The sequence below is a fragment of the Biomphalaria glabrata genome, chromosome 6, assembly GCF_947242115.1.
Source record: "Biomphalaria glabrata chromosome 6, xgBioGlab47.1, whole genome shotgun sequence".
Lineage (NCBI taxonomy): Eukaryota > Metazoa > Mollusca > Gastropoda > Planorbidae > Biomphalaria > Biomphalaria glabrata.
Window position 1 is genome coordinate 14,993,719 of NC_074716.1, and position 18,927 is coordinate 15,012,645.

The following is an 18,927-nucleotide window of genomic DNA, read 5'->3' on the forward strand; positions in this document are numbered from 1 at the left end:
TAAACGTTGGCAGCACATTAACATAATGTATGTAGAGTCAAGGCTACCTATTGTGCAAACAGTGCAATGTGTGCATTGCACGCAGGCGGATGAGTTTAGGGGGGCGGCCAAATCATTATTCCAAAATTACTTTTAAAAAAATTAATTAAATGAAAAAAAAATCAAATACTTTAAATAAATTCTAATTATTTCATTATCCTTTGAAAATATAAACGATATTTGTACAGAAGAAATTATTTTTGGAAACTAGAACAAATAAAATAGAGCAGCGTGCGAGGGATTACAACGGGATTTTCCATAAGCGCCTTTTCATTTCTGGCCTTGAATATTTTCGCGGGTTGTTAGTAATATTTGTTTTGAGTCGAATAGCTCACCCTGTAAGTAGATCTATTACCGGTAGTAAACATTAAAATAATGTTGTTATCCTAGGGAGTCACCACCACTGAATGAGAGAAACACTGTTTTATATCGAGGCATTGTATAAGTGATTTGTACTTTGGATTATTTACTTTCTATTAAACTCAAGAAAAATATTAGCGCAGAGTTGCTTTATTTGTTTGATAAATGTGTAGGCAACTCTGACTCCGTGTATGTCAGATGATTGTGGATACAATACACATCTCTCCAAAATACAATCGTGATAATTATTATGAAAGTGTACGGAACGTTGAAAAAGTTCCACTGTCAATGGCTTTTTGTATTTCGAGATTTTTATTTTCGGATTATGCTTTAACTTATAATAACAAACAAGTTAACGTATTCATGTCCAGACCATGTAACACTGTTGAGCAGCCTAAGTCACCGAGAAATTTTATATAGATCATGATCATTTACACTGTTCATTGTAATATGCCCGCCGCAGCTCATCTATTATAAATTCATCGTCGCAAATTCAGTAGCGTAAGAGAGTAGTCAGAAATAGATCAGTTTTTAGGGTTTTTTATCACACACAAACAACAACAACAACACAAGATGTCAGACTTGTAGGCACGAAAATGTTCCTTGTGCATGATTCATAGTTGTACTTGAGGGCTACAACATTAATGCGAATATAAAAATGGAATGGTCTACAAAAAATGGATTTAAATGAAAGGCCACTTTTGGAACAGTGTCCAGCTGAAATTTAATTAATTTTATTTCTAGAAAAAAAAAGGTGAGGGGCGGCATTTTTCGATTTCGCTCGCAGGCGGCCACAACCCTCGGGGCGGCCCTGTGTAGAGTTGAATGTTATCAACCGGTGGTTTACGCAGCATTTCTCAAGAAAGATTTTCGAGATTCCGACAACTCGAAAAAACTGGCCTCACATTAAAGCAACAACAACACAAACTAGTCGGAAATCTTTGTCTAGCTGTCATGTGGTATGCTCTCTGGACTGTCGTCTAGAACTAGGGTCGGAACCTATCCGTTGCAATCTCCGCCGTCCCATCAGGCTATAGACTTGACAAGGCCCTAATCTATTGGAGATATTGGGTCCCTTGTAAATCCAACTCCCCTCTGCCTACGCCTTTGTTGTTTACAACGTCAGGCAATTTTTCATTCAAAATAATTGATAATTTCCCCTGGAACCTTATTTGGCCCCCCCCCCCCAAGAAAGTGGAGTCCCTAAAATTTAGCTTGTGTTGCCTAAAGGTAGGTATATAAAGCACAGTGTGTATTCAAGTTTTGTTTATTGAAATCACATTTTCAAATAATAATAATAATAATAATAATGGCTTAAAAAAATATAATCTATTTCTACGTCTTCTGGATCTAGAAATCCGAGTTGCAGATACTACAACCAGAGTCATTGTTTGCTCACAGATGTCTGTGACTGACTTGAGCATAAGTGTTAGACTTGTTTATGCTCCAGATGTAAACAAAGAATTAGGTTGTTCTAAAATACAGACTTCAAATAACAGGGTCTACATTTTTTTTAGCAATAAAAACATTTTGTTATTTATATTCTTAAATGATGCCGATGTGTTTTATAAGTCATCTGGGTCTGATACAGATAGCGTGTTTTATTATAAGTCCTCTGTGTCTGATACAGATAGCGTGTTTTATAAGTCCTCTGTGTCTGGTACAGATAGCGTGTTTTATAAGTCCTCTGTGTCTGGTACAGATAGCGTGTTTTATAAGTCCTCTGTGTCTGGTACAGATAGCGTGTTTTATAAGTCCTCTGTGTCTGGTACAGATAGCGTGTTTTATAAGTCCTCTGTGTCTGGTACAGATAGTGTGTTTTATAAGTCCTCTGTGTCTGGTACAGATAGCGTATTTTATAAATCCTCTGTGTCTGGTACAGATAGCGTGTTTTATAAATCCTCTGTGTCTGGTACAGATAGCGTGTTTTATAAGTCCTCTGTGTCTGGTACAGATAGCGTGTTTACTTGACTCTAGAATACAAATCAAGTAGAGCAAAAAATAGTAATAAATAACACTATAAGTAAATGGTAACGGTAACACCACACTAAAATAACAAACAGCGCTTATTGAGCAACAGATAGGCCGAGATCAAATGGGTATTGGGACAGCACGAGCTGGGTTTACTTCCGTGACATTCACGTCCCGAGGGAGAATCTCGTCCCTTTGCAACTTCTCGTGTGTCTAGAGGCTAAATCTTCGAACTGCTGTCTCAGGTTGGGCATCTGTAATCACCAAACAATGTAGCACTTTCACCATTCTTTATACTTCTGGTGCTGGTGTGTATGCCATCTGCAATCAAGGACCTTTCCTTTATGTTTGCTCTTCATGTGGATCTAGCCAGTGCCTCTTTTTCTCAACTGTCTAAATTTCGAAGAGCATCAAGTCGCGTGAAATAAGAACTATAATTGTGACCATATTGATACTCTGTTGCAGATTTAGATCAATCTCCTAAAAATTTATTTTTTCAATTTGTGTAGTTTAAGAAAATTATAATAACAAAATTGTTTAAAATCTAAAAAAAAAATATAAATTCCCAATACACAGTACCAATAGATACTTTACTTTGTGTTTTACTAGACAGAAATAATATTTACTTCAGAATTAATCAAATTTATTATTTGTTGGCCATTATTTCAGATCAATCACTACAGAGAGATACCTCTTGCGAGCACTAATTACACAGCCACCATTAATACTTAATAAAGGTATTTGATCTAATGACAGCATCATCTATGTGTCCAACTAACAGCAATGGCTGACAGAAAAACACACTTATCAGTAAGATATTAGTTGATATCTATTGGTTGCTATTAGTTAATATTACGTGCTGTATTTAAATAATCCTACCTGCATTTTGTTTTGTTTATTCAAATTAGAGACGAGTGAAATGTGAAAGACGTATTAGATGTGTGATATACTCTAGACTTAAGTAATTGTGAATGTGCATGATGGGTAAATTTTCAAGAAGACTCTACTATTGCGTTAAATGGGTTAAAATGTAAGAAGGGTTAAATGTGCAAGATGTGTTAAATGCATAAGATGTGCTAAATGTTTTAAATGTGTACAAAATATTATATGTATAAGATGTATTAAGATGTGTAAATTGTGTAAAAAAAAAGTAAAACTACAACTTCGCTACAATCAACGGAGGTAAGATCTATGATGGCAATATGCTACATTCGAAAAAATCTCCACTATCTTTCAAATATGTTTTGATCTTATTTCTCACACACATAGTTACGTTCGCGTCTCTACCACCGAGCATCTATTCCCGTACACTCATGCACACTGTACAGGAGCCCAGGTCACACCAGACACTCTCAGTCTTTTGTTGTTTTCTTTTCTTATGTCAGTTCAACGAAAGTGAAAATTTCCTTAGAAATGACGTCATTTAATTCTGTTTTCCTCGTCTTTTTTTTCCCTCGTCTGGAAACAGTGTCTGTTACCTGCCAACTCTAGTACTTCAAGAAAGAATTAAAAAAAATCTTGTAAATTGGCAGCAGTTTGATTCTTAGATAAAAACAAACACAGACTTAACAAGTGTGGGTGTACCTGTGTGTCGCACCCCACCCTCAGCACCTCCTCTTCTCTTTTCCTTTCTACCTTAACAATACAAGCCTTCGGTACGTATATTCTGACGTCGCCCTTTTAATCGCGAGCAAATGTGCGCACCCCAGTTGACCCGTGCGAGACGGACTGTCTCCATTCATTTCGGTTTTGAACCGACTCGGCAAAAGACGGCCTCGGTTTAAAAAAAAAGCATAAAAAGAATAAAAATATCTCAGCATCCTCTATAGTGATACCGTTGTGTTTAAGTTCCAGGAGGAGTAGACAAGCAAGGTCTATAATCTATATAGAGATCCCTATCAAGGTGGTAGGCAAGGCAGAGAATGACGCCAGGTTTTCACGGTACAAGAAGACTGAATCGTGATAGGTGCCCCCCCCCCTCAAACATTCCCTCCGTCCCTTCCCCCCTCTATCTTTTTTTTTTTTTAAATCAGCATCGCTTGATCTTGAAATAATAATTCAAACGATGACAGAAACAGAAATAAATAGCTAGTTATAACTTATGTTGTTGTTTTTGTGTGTTACATAGTCAGGCAGAGCTGGGTGGCGCTGCTTGAAATAGCAAGGTAGGCCCACGAAAGGCAGACGGGCAGACTGGGCGACATTCAGATATGGAGATACATTAAAGACAAATAATTAAGTAGCAAACTAGGTTGAGACTGTCCGAACCTATGTTTTTTTGTCGACAACTTAAAGATGGCCTACATAACGAATTGAGTTTCCATCCAGTTGGTCAACCATATAACTTGCTAGGATTCCTAGTCAGATATTCTGAATGTGTAGAAAGTGTGTTGTCTCATGATTACTTTAAAGATGATGTCTTTCTCTGACGCTTTGTTGTTTATCGTACTCAATAGAAGTTAATTGTAACCCGACCACAGTTTCTAACGTATTTTTGAATAATTGGAACAATCATTGTTAGAAATGAAGTGGAATCTTGACTATCTTGTGTTGTGCTTCCTAAAGGAATTAACGGTTAATACTTCGAAGAATGATGTGCAATTAGCACATATATCCAACGAAATAACCGAAACACCATATGTCATGTGATAAACAAACAATAGATTTACATTAAATGTGTACTCGGAACATAAATTCATGTATCTTAACTAGTCTAATAAAGCCATAATAAGAAAGAAAAAACAATTAAATAAAAACAAAACAAACAAACAACGTTATCTAGTAGAGAACTTTTTGTTTTGTTTACATATTTATTATTATTTTTATTATTCTTAAAATGAATAGTTTTTCATTCTCTGGCCCTGCCAGAGTCGAGTTTCGTAAAACAAAATTCATAAGCGCCCTTAACAATGTCTGTCTGCGAAGTCAGTTGTCATTATTCCTTCGGTTTCTATAACAACGGGGTTCATTGTTATTGGAGATAGCTTCCTAGTCACTTAACTTAGGTTTTTAATATTTACTTCGTTTTTCAATTCCAATTTTCCTTATATTGTGGCATAGTGGAACAGCGATGTCATTGTTGATTGAAGATTTTTCTTTCTTGTCGATAAACAGTAAATTTGGGTGATTAAACTCCACTAGTCAGTTATAAAAGGTTCTGTCCCAGTCTAAAAGGTAATCGGTTTATTCTAGGACCGCTTGTTGTGAAGATTTGTAGTAAGAAGGCGTATCTTTCTTGATCATGTGTCAAAGCCTTATTATTGTTTTCATCATTATTGTAGAAATGAATTAACTTCATTATTCTGGCACTGCCAGAGTCAAGCTTCGATTAAAGGAGAATTCATTGTAGCTCCCTTAACAGAGTCCACTGAGAAAATTTCTGGTGATCTGTAGCAGTACTGCAGGTAGATACGATCTTCTTAAGAATGCTTGGATCTCCGAATGTGTCTTCGAAGTTATTTGTCACTATCCCCTCTGTTGATATCATTATTATTATTATAAAAAAATATTTCAAATTCCAGTATTAGATTTACACCGCGTTGTTATTTTTCTCTTTGAAAAATAGATCAGATGAAAATATTCTGTACGATTATGAAACATTCACATTTTTACAGTCAATACATTAAAAAAAAAAATACCTTCACAAGAGCCCTTTTAGCTATTATTGGTTGTGGACCCAGGCGCAATGAGCCCCTTCTCTCCATGGCTGCTACGACACACACACGTTATTAGGCCTACTCTCTTTTTCTCTCATACTCACACCCACCTTGTTTGTTACTTTCACACTCACACACATTGTTACTCTCACACACACGTTGTTTGTTACACACATACGTTGTTTATTACTCTCACACACATAAGCTGTTTGTTAATCTCACACGCACACGTTGTTACTCTCTCTCTCTCTCTCAGATATACATTGTTACTTTCTCTCTCTCTCACCCACACACACGTTGTTTGTTACTCTCACATACACAAGCTGTTGTTTGTTACTCTGACACACAGGTTGTTTGTTACTCTGACACACTCACGTTGTTTGTTACTCTCTCTCACACACACACACGTTGTTTGTTACTCTCACACACAGGTTGTTTGTTACTCTGACACACTCACGTTGTTTGTTTCTCTCTCTCTCACACACACGTTGTTTGTTACTCTCTCTCACACACACACGTTGTTTGTTACTCTGACACACACACGTTATTTGTTACTCTAACACACAGATCCATGCTACTCTGACACACACACGTTGTTTGTTACTCTGACACACGTTGTTTGTTACTCTGACACACGTTGTTTGTTACTCTGAAACACACACGTTATTTGTTACTCTGACACACAGGTTGTTTGTTACTCTGACACACTCACGTTGTTTGTTACTCTCTCTCTCTCTCACACACACACACGTTGTTTGTTACTCTGACACATTCACGTTGTTTGTTACTCTGACACATTCACGTCGTTTGTTACTCTGACACACTCACGAAGTTTGTTACTCTCTCTCACACACACACACGTTGTTTGTTACTCTGACACACACACATCGTTTGTTACTCTGACACACTCACGAAGTTTGTTACTCTTTCTCACACACACACACGTTGTTTGTTACTCTGACACACACACGTCGTTTGTTACTCTGACACACTCACGAAGTTTGCTACTCTCTCTCACACACACACACGTTGTTTGTTACTCTGACACACACACGTCGTATGTTACTCTGACACATTCACGTCGTTTGTTACTCTGACACACTCACGTCGTATGTTACTCTGACACATTCACGTCGTTTGTTACTCTGACACACACACGTTGTTTGTTACTCTCTCTCTCACACACACACACACGTCGTTTGTTACTCTGACACACTCACGTTGTTTGTTACTCTCTCTCTCACACACACACACGTTGTTTGTTACTCTGACACACACACGTCGTTTGTTACTCTGACACATTCACGTTGTTTGTTACTCTGACACATTCACGTTGTTTGTTACTCTGACACATTCACGTTGTTTGTTACTCTGACACACTTACGTTGTTTTTTACTCTGACACACACACGTTATTTGTTACTCTGACACACACACGTTATTTGTTACTCTGACACACACACGTTATTTGTTACTCTGACACACTTACGTTGTTTGTTACTCTGACACACACACGTTATTTGTTACTCTGACACACAGGTTGTTTGTTACTCTGACACACTCACGTAGTTTGTTACTCTCTCTCACACACAGATGTTGTTTGTTACTCTCTCTCTCTCTCACACACACGTTGTTTGTTAATCTCACACACACAGGTTGTTTTACTTCGCCTCTACACAGTAGACGTTCTATTTGTTTTGTAGTTGCTGATATGGGAAGCAGATAGTATCAAGTGCTCCAATTTGTACTGAGATGAGTCATGCAGTGACCTAGATGTGCCAACAGGTAGCAACATCAGCATCAACAGACCCTCTCCTGACGTCTTCAGCCACTACCTACCTGATCACTGGTTTCGGAGAACACCACTTTGCTATTCAAACCTCTTTCAAAACGTTATTCAAACCTTTGGTTTGAAAAAAAAAAGCTGGGCATCTAAAGGCCGGGTCGGAGGAGTTATTCAGATATTCTGTGGCTAAGGTCTGTGGACAGACGGATCATCTGCGCCATTTCACCACAGGATGGCATTTACCTTTAATGACATTTCTATTGTGATAGTATTCACGCCCCCGCAGCGCCCACATGGCAAATAGAGTACTTCTCCGAAACCAAAAGCTAGGATATGTCGACCTGTTGGGAGTATTCTTTCCCAAAACCATCGCATCCGAATCCCGCAGTGTTTTAGTCTACCGTTGTCTAGGTAACGCTTAAAAAAAGTCAAGAGCAGATCACTCTTAATACACACGTCGTTCCAGGAATTCATTTTATTACGGGCGTAGTTTCCCTTTATTGTTATAATTTACATATTCTTATCAGCTATCTTCAGCGATCAAAATATAAAAGTTTGTATCATAATTTGGGTTTCTTCCGAGCCTCCTAGGTATATAGCGTAAATATAATCTCTTTTGATACATTTATATCGAAAATACATTATTTTTTCATATATTTTTAAACATTAATACAAATTATTGCTTGTATAATCTTTTAAGTAAATACATTTATATGTATAGTTTATTTTATTATTATTATTATTCACACTATCTTCATAATGTAAGATAAGTAGCATGTAAAAATTGGTCGTAAAGCAACAAATGGAATAATTTATTTGAACTGAAATTTCGCACATAGTAGTAAGGCAGGTTAGGAATGGCTAAGTCGTAAAGCGATTGGCTTTCGAACCGATGGTTCCGGGTTCGAATCCTAGTAAAGACTGGGATTTTGAATTTCAAGATTTTAAGGCCCCTCTGATTCCACCAATCTGTAATGGGTACCTGACATAAGTTGGGAAAAATCAAGGTGGTTGGTCGTTGTGCTGGCCACATACACCCTCGTTAACTGTTGCCACAGAAATATATGACTTTTACATTATCTGCCCCATAGATCGCAAGGTGTGAAAGGGGTACTTTACTTAGATAGATCGCAAGGTCTGAAAGGGGTACTTTACTTAGTAAGGCACTTTAAGCTCAGTTGATAGAGCTCGAGGTTGTACTGGACACATGACCTCCTCGTAGACCATCGGCTGTATAAACAGGTGACATCATTAACCTATAGATCGCAAGGTCTAAAAGAGGTAATCAACTCTTTTATTTAATAGTTTACTATATTATTAGAACATATAGCAACAATAAATGTCTACTGCCTGTTTGACTAGATAAATGCAATAATTTTATGTAGCTGTGTTGTAGAAACTAGTTAGGAAATAAACCAGTTGTACAAAAGTGCTTGTTAGGCACTCTTTTGTTTTCAATGCTACCTGTTGGACTGGAACCAGAAATAGATCTAGATGTTAGACCTCTGGGAGAGGTGATAGAACAAGGGATCAGGTGTCATCAGGTGGAGATATAAATGGATGTGTGTGTATGACTGCTGGGTGCGAATTAGTGACTTGGAAGATGGAAAGATAGAGAGAGAGAGAGAGAGGAAGAGGCAAAGAAGAGAGAGGAAAGAGAGAAGAGAATTAAAAAAATAGAAGAAACACGATTCAAAGAGATATGACGAGAGATGAGGGAGGAGATGAATAGAAAGTTTGATAAGAGAATGTGGGGAATAAAGAGCAGAGGAATGAAATATTGTAGGAAGAGAGAGGGGGAAGAGAGAGAGAGAGAATAGGCGAAGAAATACATGTAAGAAAGTAAAAAAAAAAATAGTGAAAGGAGAGAGAGAGAGAGAGAGAGAAAGAGGAAGCGGTACTGCTTTTAAAAAGATAAGCAAAGTGAGGGGCAAGATCAAGAGAGATTTAGACCGTCAAATAAAAGACTTTGCCAGAAGTATATTACATTGGAGGTATTTTACTTTACTGGACTAATTTATTGGACTAATTTATTGGACTAATAATTTATTAGTCTAATTGATCTAGTTGGCAACAGTGAAGCGTCCTTGACATTGATTAGTTTATCGTGAAAATCTTCATTTGAAATCTGTGCATGCAATGTTAATGGGAAGTGTCCTATTAAGAGTCCTTGTAATTACAACACATTTTCATAAGGATCAGTAAAACAGTCTTAGTCTTAGTGTTAAACAGTTTGAACATGAAAATGTGTAGGCGATACACAATAATGTACTGTAATTAACGCTGTGAAACGAAATCTAAACATCTTCTTATAGTTAAATATTGTTCTTATAACGATCTCGATAAAAAGGAATATTGAATGCAAACGAAGACCTATGACCGCTAGACCATGTCTTAGCTGTACTCCACAGTCAGGGCCGGATTGAAGTACGTGGAGACCAGGGGCAGAATTTTTTGTTGAGGCCTCTACAATTTTTCGAAAGATTAATAAAATTCCATTATCTTATCTTATCTTATATAATACAGACGTTACTTCAAAAAAGAAGATGATTACGTCCTACGCGTCATGCATTTAGTCATGCATATTAACCAATGACTTAAATTCTGTCAAGTCACTGGTTTTCCTGGCTAGCTCAGGCAACCCATTCCATGCTCTAATAGCACTGGGGAAGAAGGAGCATCTGTACAAATCTGTCCTAGCATATGGGACGAGGAATATGCCTTTATCTTAGTGTCTTTCTGAGTATTTTCAATCCATTATTAATAATAAATCATATATCTAAATGCATGCCATATTTTAGAAGAATAAAATAAAGTACTTGTAAATTTCATCTATTTTCCTGCTTAAACAAAATCTTTTATTGCATTTTTTAGTTTAAAAAAAAAGAGTAAGATTTAAAGTAGTGTCGGTAAAAATGCTAAAAAAATATTCAAAAAAAAACAACAAAAAAAACCCCAACAACAAGAACTTACAAGTTTCTGAAACGTCAAACTTTTGGGACAATTAAAATCTCGTTTGTGGAGGCCCCTTTCTTGTGGATGCCTCAAGGCAGTAGCCCCAACTGCCCTGCTCGACATTCAATCCTGACTGGACCACAAGTGATTTAATGCTCTGCTGTTTTATCATCAGTGAAGAAATATTTGATTGGATTCTATAAGTAATTAAACGTGGGCGTGGCTGCTACGTTGATGTTTTGGGTACGTTTTGTGTGACTCTCATGGGTGTGTTTGTGCTGTGTAAACAAACTTTATTCACAGCCTGAGTATTACGATCAAAAAAAATGTTTTCACCATACATTCTAGGACAGGAAACATGCACACAAAAGTTATATATATATATAAGGGTAAAAACTGCCCAATTACTTCCATAGTTCTCAAGATTTCCTTCCTTATTTCCATATCAAACAAAATTAATTGATCAAAACTAATTAATTCAATAATTAGTTAGTTTAAGTTTTTGATTGATTCGTGTGTCGTCATGGGCAATAATTGTGTAAAAATTTAATTGAATCCGAGAACGGGAAGTAGGAGAAAAAACGTTTTAAAAAAAACAACAAGGTTACAAAGTTTGTGTGGAAGCACAAACTCGAAATCGGCCCCCCCAAGGGGTCCACTCAGGCAGGTAAAAAGGCAGGTTTCAATATTTTCAGAAAGAATATTATAATGAAATTCTATCAAAGGCAAATGACAGAGAAGAATGGAGAAAGATGGTTGACAGATTCTGTGTGGTGCCCCAGCGGTCCAGCAGACCAAGGGATAGGTGAAAGTGAATGTGAAGTTACATGTGAACCTGGCCTAACTGATGTCTTATAATGAATATCTAATTGATCTAATTGTTTTGTAAAGGATCAATCTCTTATTCAAAGTCTCAAGAAAAAAGAACATTCCCGTAAAATAAAAAAAATCCTTTAGTTAAGTTTCCCATATACGGGACTGTATGCTGCAGTTCAAGCGATGATATGAAAAACTACTTACTAATTGTTGTTTTAAATTATGTTCCACTTATATGCATATTAAGTAGATTTTTTTTCTAAAAATCTAAAACCGTTGGCATAAATGTGTTACAGAAATGGTAAAATGTCATCTCCTTACTTAATAGCCTCCCGTGCATATTACCATTAATAGTGAATGGTTGTAAAAATGTTGTATTTTTATGAAAAAAACTGCTTGCATAGTTGATTTAAAAAATTAAACTTTCTCTTTCAGAAAAGAAAAAGTAGCCTTTGCATCACAACTTTGAATGGTCTAAAATGTTATGATGTCGTATTTTCACTATCTTTTCTAGTTTACGAGATCTAAACGGGACGGACGGACAGAGCACACAAAACTAATAGGCATAATATTTAAAAGTTAGTTAATGTAGCCACTATATATCACTTACTGTAACAACTTTGTGATAAATTAATGTCGCTATAAATGTGAATGATAAACGTTCAACGAGACTGTTCAGATAATGTTGAAGTTCTCCCTAGTCTAGGTCAGTATGACCCAACCACGAGTCCCAATTCGAAGATGGATGAGCTTAATAGCTCCAGAATTCAAAACACGAGAGATAAATACATACAAGGACTCGAACCAGTGAAGTTAGTTGTAAAAAAAAGCTCCTCGACCTCCCGTAATGAGTATGGAGTGATATTGAAGAGACGGAGAATTCCCTTTTGGAGGATCGTTCACATTATAGAAGAGAAAAATAAACGGGTACAAATATATGTAGACTTTTTGTCTGAGAATAATAATATTCCGAAGATTAAGGAGGAGTGCAGTGTTTCACATGACAACACAAACCTAGTTGCGAACTGCATATTTTTCCGCAACTCACGCAGACAAAGCCGTTGTCCGCCGCGGCCTATTTCCGTTTTCTTTTTTTCTGCGCGTGTCTTCAATAAAATCTTTTATTTGGGTCTCAAATATGGTAGCTCTTTAACTGTCTTGCAAGTTATATTTAAAACGCGATTCTACTGTATATTTTTGTTCTGAAAAAAAGTATTCCTGTACTGGATGCTATTGTTAAGTATTTAGAATTGCTATCTATCAAGTCAAATCCACGTGACCACAGATACGGGTTTAGAATACGATAATTAGATATAACATTTTACTATCGAATATCAAGTTATATTTAAAACGAGATTCTCCTGTATATTTAACAAGGGTGCTGGAGAGGTGCCATCTGAATGAGACCATTTATAAGGCAGAGCAAAGTGGATTCAAATATAGAGACAACATGGACAGTCCTGACCAATGCACGAACCATAGACACTGAGACTCAACAACTCGCCTGTAAACAACACAGGACTAGGCGAGCGAACCATCCGAGTGTCCAGATTCCCATAAAAGGGCATCTTATATACCTCAACCTTCATGATGCTTGCCGTTGTCACCGAGGATCTTAACAGAGCCGATACAAAGAGCCGATAGGTTTTATCAGACTATAACTTCATTACAATCTCTCAACGGAACTATTGGACAACATCTACACACGGCATATAGAAGCTTCAAAGTGTATGTAGCATTCGGACTGTAATGTAAATACTTGTCAATACAACTATGAAGCTAAGAGCTGAAGCAATAAGAAGTTCAGAGAAGATGGAAAAGAGAGAGAGAGAGAGAGAGAGAAAGAGAGAGAGAAGAAAATTTGACATGAATATAGGTAGCAGAAGTCATTGGGCCTCTTATGTCAACAAATTAATAAACCTCTTACCTGCTCTTGATTAAGCCTCTTTGTCAGGTGGATGCCCTCGAAACACAAATACATATAAAAGTTATCTCCCTTGATTTGTGACCTTTCACCTTTATATCACCGGCCTCATTCTGTAGGAAAATTAGCTTCTAAAATATGCTCATTCTTCCTTGCCTAATGCTCACTCATTCTTGCCTAATTCTCCTATCACATTCACAAACAAATTTGAAATTTTAAGACTGTTTAGGCCAGAACCATGTTTCAACGCGCTGTAACGAACTGCCTTCTCCAACGGGTAAGCCCGATTCCGTAGCTGACGAGACCAGGTCTATCTAACTATTTACTCTGCCTTCTCCCACACACTCATAAGCTATGTATATACAGAGATATAAATAGGAGTAAGGCTCCCCCATCGCGCCCTACCACTCTCCCCTCCCTTCCTAATTTCACAGACAGGTACTCAGCAAAGCACGCGCGTGTGAATCGGGCCATCTTTACATGCGTTTGAATTTTTTTTAAAAAATCTTACGGTTGGTTTTATTTTATTTTGGCTTTATTTTTTTTATTTTTTTTCCGTAGCCACGTGTGGATTTAATTATAAAAGATGAAATTTGGCATGAATTTCATTTATAGATATATATTTCTAAAGCTAGAACACTACAACAAACATGAATGGGTGTTAGTGGGTAAGCCCAAGTCCTACGTCGCAAAATCTTATAAATTTATTTTTTTGTTGCTGCTTTTTTTTTTTTTGAAATCGTCGTCATGTTTCTTCTCGTCTCGTGAGAAGTGCTTGATCTCCTGCACGCGCACCTTGCCTCTCAATAGTTCAGTTTGATGTTACACGATTAGGGATGCCACAATTGGCTCGCAGCGTGTTGAATTGTGTTCAGAGTAGCCAAGTGACGGGAGTTTCGAGATTGAACGAGATCTGAAATGACGTCATTCATGCTGAACACGTGTTTTTTTTTGTTTTTGTTTTGTTTGGTTACTGTTCTTATGTTCGATTTATAATTTTAACCTACAATGTCTGTTGTATGGTATTGTTAAAAAAAGATATCTAAAAGGGATTGAGAAAATGAAAAAAAAGCGAATCGAAATATGGAAGCTACTATCTTATTGATATAGGGCCTACAATAAATTCTTATCATTTAAATATATAATTGATAATTTAAAAGGATTCACAACATTGAGATTTGTTTTACGGACAGTGTTGGCTAGAAATGCGCCAGACAAAGACGTTGTCGAGAGATGAAAGTGATAAAAAAATGGCTGATTAACAGGCTGACTCCCCATTGCGTCCAGTATCCTGTTCAAAGTAAACCAATTTTTTGGGGAGAAGGGAAGAAAGAATGGCTCCTCTAGTCCATCTAATTGGCCACGCCGTTCCTCACGGGGGCCACACGCTTTGGTGAATGCTCTCTTACGGTTTGTGGTGGTACATTATAGGAATATGAAGAAATCCTAGGCGGGCTCGGCCTCCAGTCTCGCTGGGATCGGGGTACCCAGGTTTGACACAAGGAGTCGTGACTTGTAACAAAGGATGCAATTTAATTATCCTCTAGAATGTAGATGATGAAGAAATCTCGGGCTGAGAGATCAGTGAAGAGTCATCCGTCACTCTCGGCATCTTTATAAAATACTTCCCGTTGGTAAAGGGTCATAATAGGGCGCAAGCTCGACCCTTAATGGACACTCACTGAGTAAGAAAGATTAGACGTTGATCTTGTTTTGATAGCTTATAATCGGCATCATTTTTCTTGTGATTTGGGTGAGAACTTGTCCATTTCTCATTTATTTTAATATCAGGTGACCGAGCCTCGCTCGGATGAATAATTTGTCAAGAAAGGATATATACCCGAAGTCATTTTGAGAATATTTTTGTACCAGGTGGCCGAACCTCGCTCTGTTAAATAATTTCGGAAGGTTATATACCCGAAGTCATTTTGGGAATATTCTTGTAATTACGAAAATGAGCGATCGGATAAAGACTACTAATCTGAAGAGTTGTTTTAGTGTTCTGTTAGTTCTAATTGTAGGCCTAATTGTACATGTCGATTAAATTTAAAGTCTTTTAAGTCCTCCTATAGTCTAGACAAACTACAGCTCACGTCCGTCTTATAGTTTTACAATCCATCTTTTGCGTAAAACTATTGTAGGCTTACTATTATTGGCTTGGAAGAAAGTCTTTGCAATGTAACTTCTCTACGTTATAGGGTAAAACATGCACTTAGTGACAAAGTAAAATGGCGCATTTTTTCTTATTAGACTTAAATCATGGCATTAGTTTCTAAAGAAACGTTTCCGTGGGGCACCTCTGTTACGCCAAACAATATGCTCGTTACCCATACGGGATACGTGCCCTGCCCAGCCTGACTGTCGGACTATAGGAAGTTCATACCGGCTTTTGCCATCCATCCATCCTAGTGGTGCTATGGCCTGCTTTTACACATCCATCCATTCAGATCTCTCCTGGCCCTAACTCCAAGCTTTTTACCGAGGTTTATAGTTAAATCAAAAGAGGCTGCAGTGTACGCAAACTGGTTGACCGCTAGATGGATATCATGTTTAGTGTGAGCAAGTAAGGCGTAGAGAAGTTGTGTTATGACCATTTCCTTTGTTTTGGTACAGGAGAGGTAGACACTGAAGCATGAACACATGGTAATAATTCACCAGCAAAATAATAATAATAATAAGGCTTGTCTTAGAGTCCGAAAATTAATGAGGATTGCAGCTGTGACCTGCATATCTTGCCACATCCAGGGCAAGCATAACCATTGTCCGCGGTGCTCGATTAAGATTTTCTTTTAGCGTCTGCGTCTGTCCTCGGCAGCAAATTTTCTTTTGGTCTCAAATGTGTATCCGCGGCCTTTGTATAGAGGGAATTCTTTAAGTCCGACAGTTACGCTGGACAGAGCAGTATCCTGTATGGGAGACGAATCTCAGACGAACGCATGCCAAAGGCAGTCTTTTTTGGTGAGCTAAAAAGTGGTCGACGTAACACCGAAACCCTTAAAAGACCAGCTTATGGCGCAAACTGGACTTAGCTGACACAGAAGAGAGCAAATGGTTGCATGCAACCTCAGAACGAGACAGCTGGAGGTCACCAGCAAAATAAACAACAATGTAAAAGGTATCTACACCGCTCTACACAATTAAAGTGTAAACAACTTATTAAGCACTTAAAACAAAATAACTAATCATATATTGGCACATTTAATTTCATTACTTTTCTTTCATAGTTCTATAATAAATCAATCTACAGTAAGATGGTGCGCAAATGTTTAATTAGGTCTATTGATCCGTTAGAGCCGTTTTCGAAATAAAATTTATATATATATATATATACATATAAATATATATACATACATACATACATACAAGAATTGCTCGCTTAAGAGTATAGGATTTACTATTAGTTTCTTCATTCTTCTGGATAGAGTGCAATGTATGTTTTTTGTGTGAGTTTGTTCTCCCACTCTTGGCGAGTGTGTCAGCCTTCTCATTCCCTTCTAGTTCTATTTGAGCTGATATCCATTGAATAACAGTTTTTATGCTGTTGTTGTTGAGCTTTGTAAGTGCTGTCCTGAATCGTTTTAAATAAGAGAAATCAGAGTTTCTTATCTTATCTTATATAATACAGACGTTACTTCAAAAAAGAAGATGATTACGTCCTACGCGTCATGCATTTAGTCATGCATATTAACCAATGACTTAAATTCTGCCAAGTCACTGGTTTTCCTGGCTAGCTCAGGCAACCCATTCCATGCTCTAATAGCACTAGGGAAGAAGGAGTATTTGTACAAATTTGTCCTAGCATATGGGAGGAGGAATGTGCCTTTATCTTTGTGTCTTTCAGAGTATTTTATTAAATTTTGTTTTTGTATTTGAAGATTATGGTTCAGTGTTTTATGTATTATTGCTACTTTACTTTTGAGCCTTCTGTCCTGAAGGCTTTCTAAATTTAGTGATTTTACTAAAGGTGTTACTCTAGTCAAATGTGAATATTCGTTTGTTATGAATCGCACTGCTCTATTTTGTGTCTGTTCTAGTTTCTTAATGTTTTCTTGAGTTGAGGGGTCCCAAACAGAGGATGCATATTCTATTATCGGCCTAACCAAGGTTAAATAACATTTTAGTTTTATTTTCTTATTTGATTTATAGAAATTTCTTTTAATAAATCCTAATGCTTTGTTTGATTTTTTTGTAGTTTCATCAATATGTGGATTCCATGACAGTTTTTCATTTATTATAACACCTAGGTATTTTGCGTTTTTAGTCTGTGTTACTGGTTTGCCATGAATAAGATAAGTGGAATTAATTTGTTTTAGTTTTTTTGTTACTCTTAACAACTGACATTTTTCTGGGTGGAAAGACATGCTCCAATTTGATTCCCATTTCTGTAATTCATCTAATTCTCTTTGTAAAATATCTGTGTCTTGTGTTGTTTTTATTGTTCTATATATTATGCAATCGTCTGCAAATAATCTGACTTTTGTTCCTGAAGTAATGCAATTTGGTAAATCATTTATGTAAATTAAAAATAGTAGTGGACCCAAGACTGTTCCTTGAGGTACACCTGAGTTTACTGTTATCGGTGTTGATTTAGAGCCATTTATTATTACAGTTTGTTCTCTCCCTATCAGAAAGTCTTTAATCCACTGATGCAGTGGACCATTAATGCCGAAATATTTTAATTTTTTAAGCAAACTATGGTGGTGAACTTTGTCAAAAGCCTTAGAAAAATCTAGTAAGATAGCATCTATTTGTTCACTATTATCTAAACCTTTTGAAAAATCATCAATTAGTCCTATTAGTTGTGTTTCACATGATCTATATTTCCTAAAGCCATGTTGGTATGGTGTGAGGACATTATGTTTGTCTAAGTGGTTTATGATGTTGCTACATATTATGTGTTCTAGGATTTTACATGTGATGCTGGTAAGTGATACTGGTCTGTAGTTTCCTGGGTCAGATTTTTCTCCTTTTTTAAATAGGGGGGTGACATTAGCTTCTTTCCAGTCCTTTGGTACTCTGCCCTGGTTAAGTGAAGCCTGAAAGAGTATTTTGAACACTGGGGCTAGCTCATTACTTAGTTCTTTGAGTAATCTAGCTGGAATACCATCAGGTCCAGAAGCTTTATTTGGTTTGGTGTTGGCTAATAGTTTTTGAATTCCATTTTCTTGTACTACTATATCTTCTATGTTGTCTACTTGGTTCAAATTCAGTAATATGTCTTTGTCTCCTGGGGCTGAGAATGCTGATGCAAAGTATTTGTTTAGAATGTTTGCTTTAGTTTCATTATCATTATGTATTATGTTATGTTCATCTTTTAATGGCGCTACGCCTGTTGTTTCCATTTTCTTAGACTTAATGTATGACCATAGGTTTTTGTTGTTATCTTTAGATATTACATTGTTTATGTATTCACTCTGCAGC

The 18,927-nt window shown here is 36.9% G+C and overlaps 1 protein-coding gene and 1 long non-coding RNA gene across 3 annotated transcripts in view; one reads left to right on the top strand and one right to left on the bottom strand.

The window, feature by feature from the left end:
• Nucleotides 1–18,927, bottom strand: part of LOC106057585 (mucin-5AC-like) — a 52,321-nt gene that overhangs the window by 18,050 nt on the left and 15,344 nt on the right. The window contains exon 1 of one of the 2 annotated variants that reach the window (XM_056032052.1): nt 13,510–14,221. The exons of the other annotated variant lie outside the window; for it this stretch is intronic. The gene's annotated coding sequence lies outside the window, so the exon portion shown is untranslated. Of the gene's footprint in view, nt 1–13,509; nt 14,222–18,927 lie in introns of those variants that run through there. 2 annotated transcript variants of the gene reach the window in all.
• On the top strand, nt 3,229–9,067 carry LOC129926650 (uncharacterized). Its single transcript, XR_008778371.1, has 3 exons — nt 3,229–3,552; nt 7,729–8,910; nt 8,947–9,067. It is a non-coding gene; the product is annotated as an uncharacterized LOC129926650 (long non-coding RNA).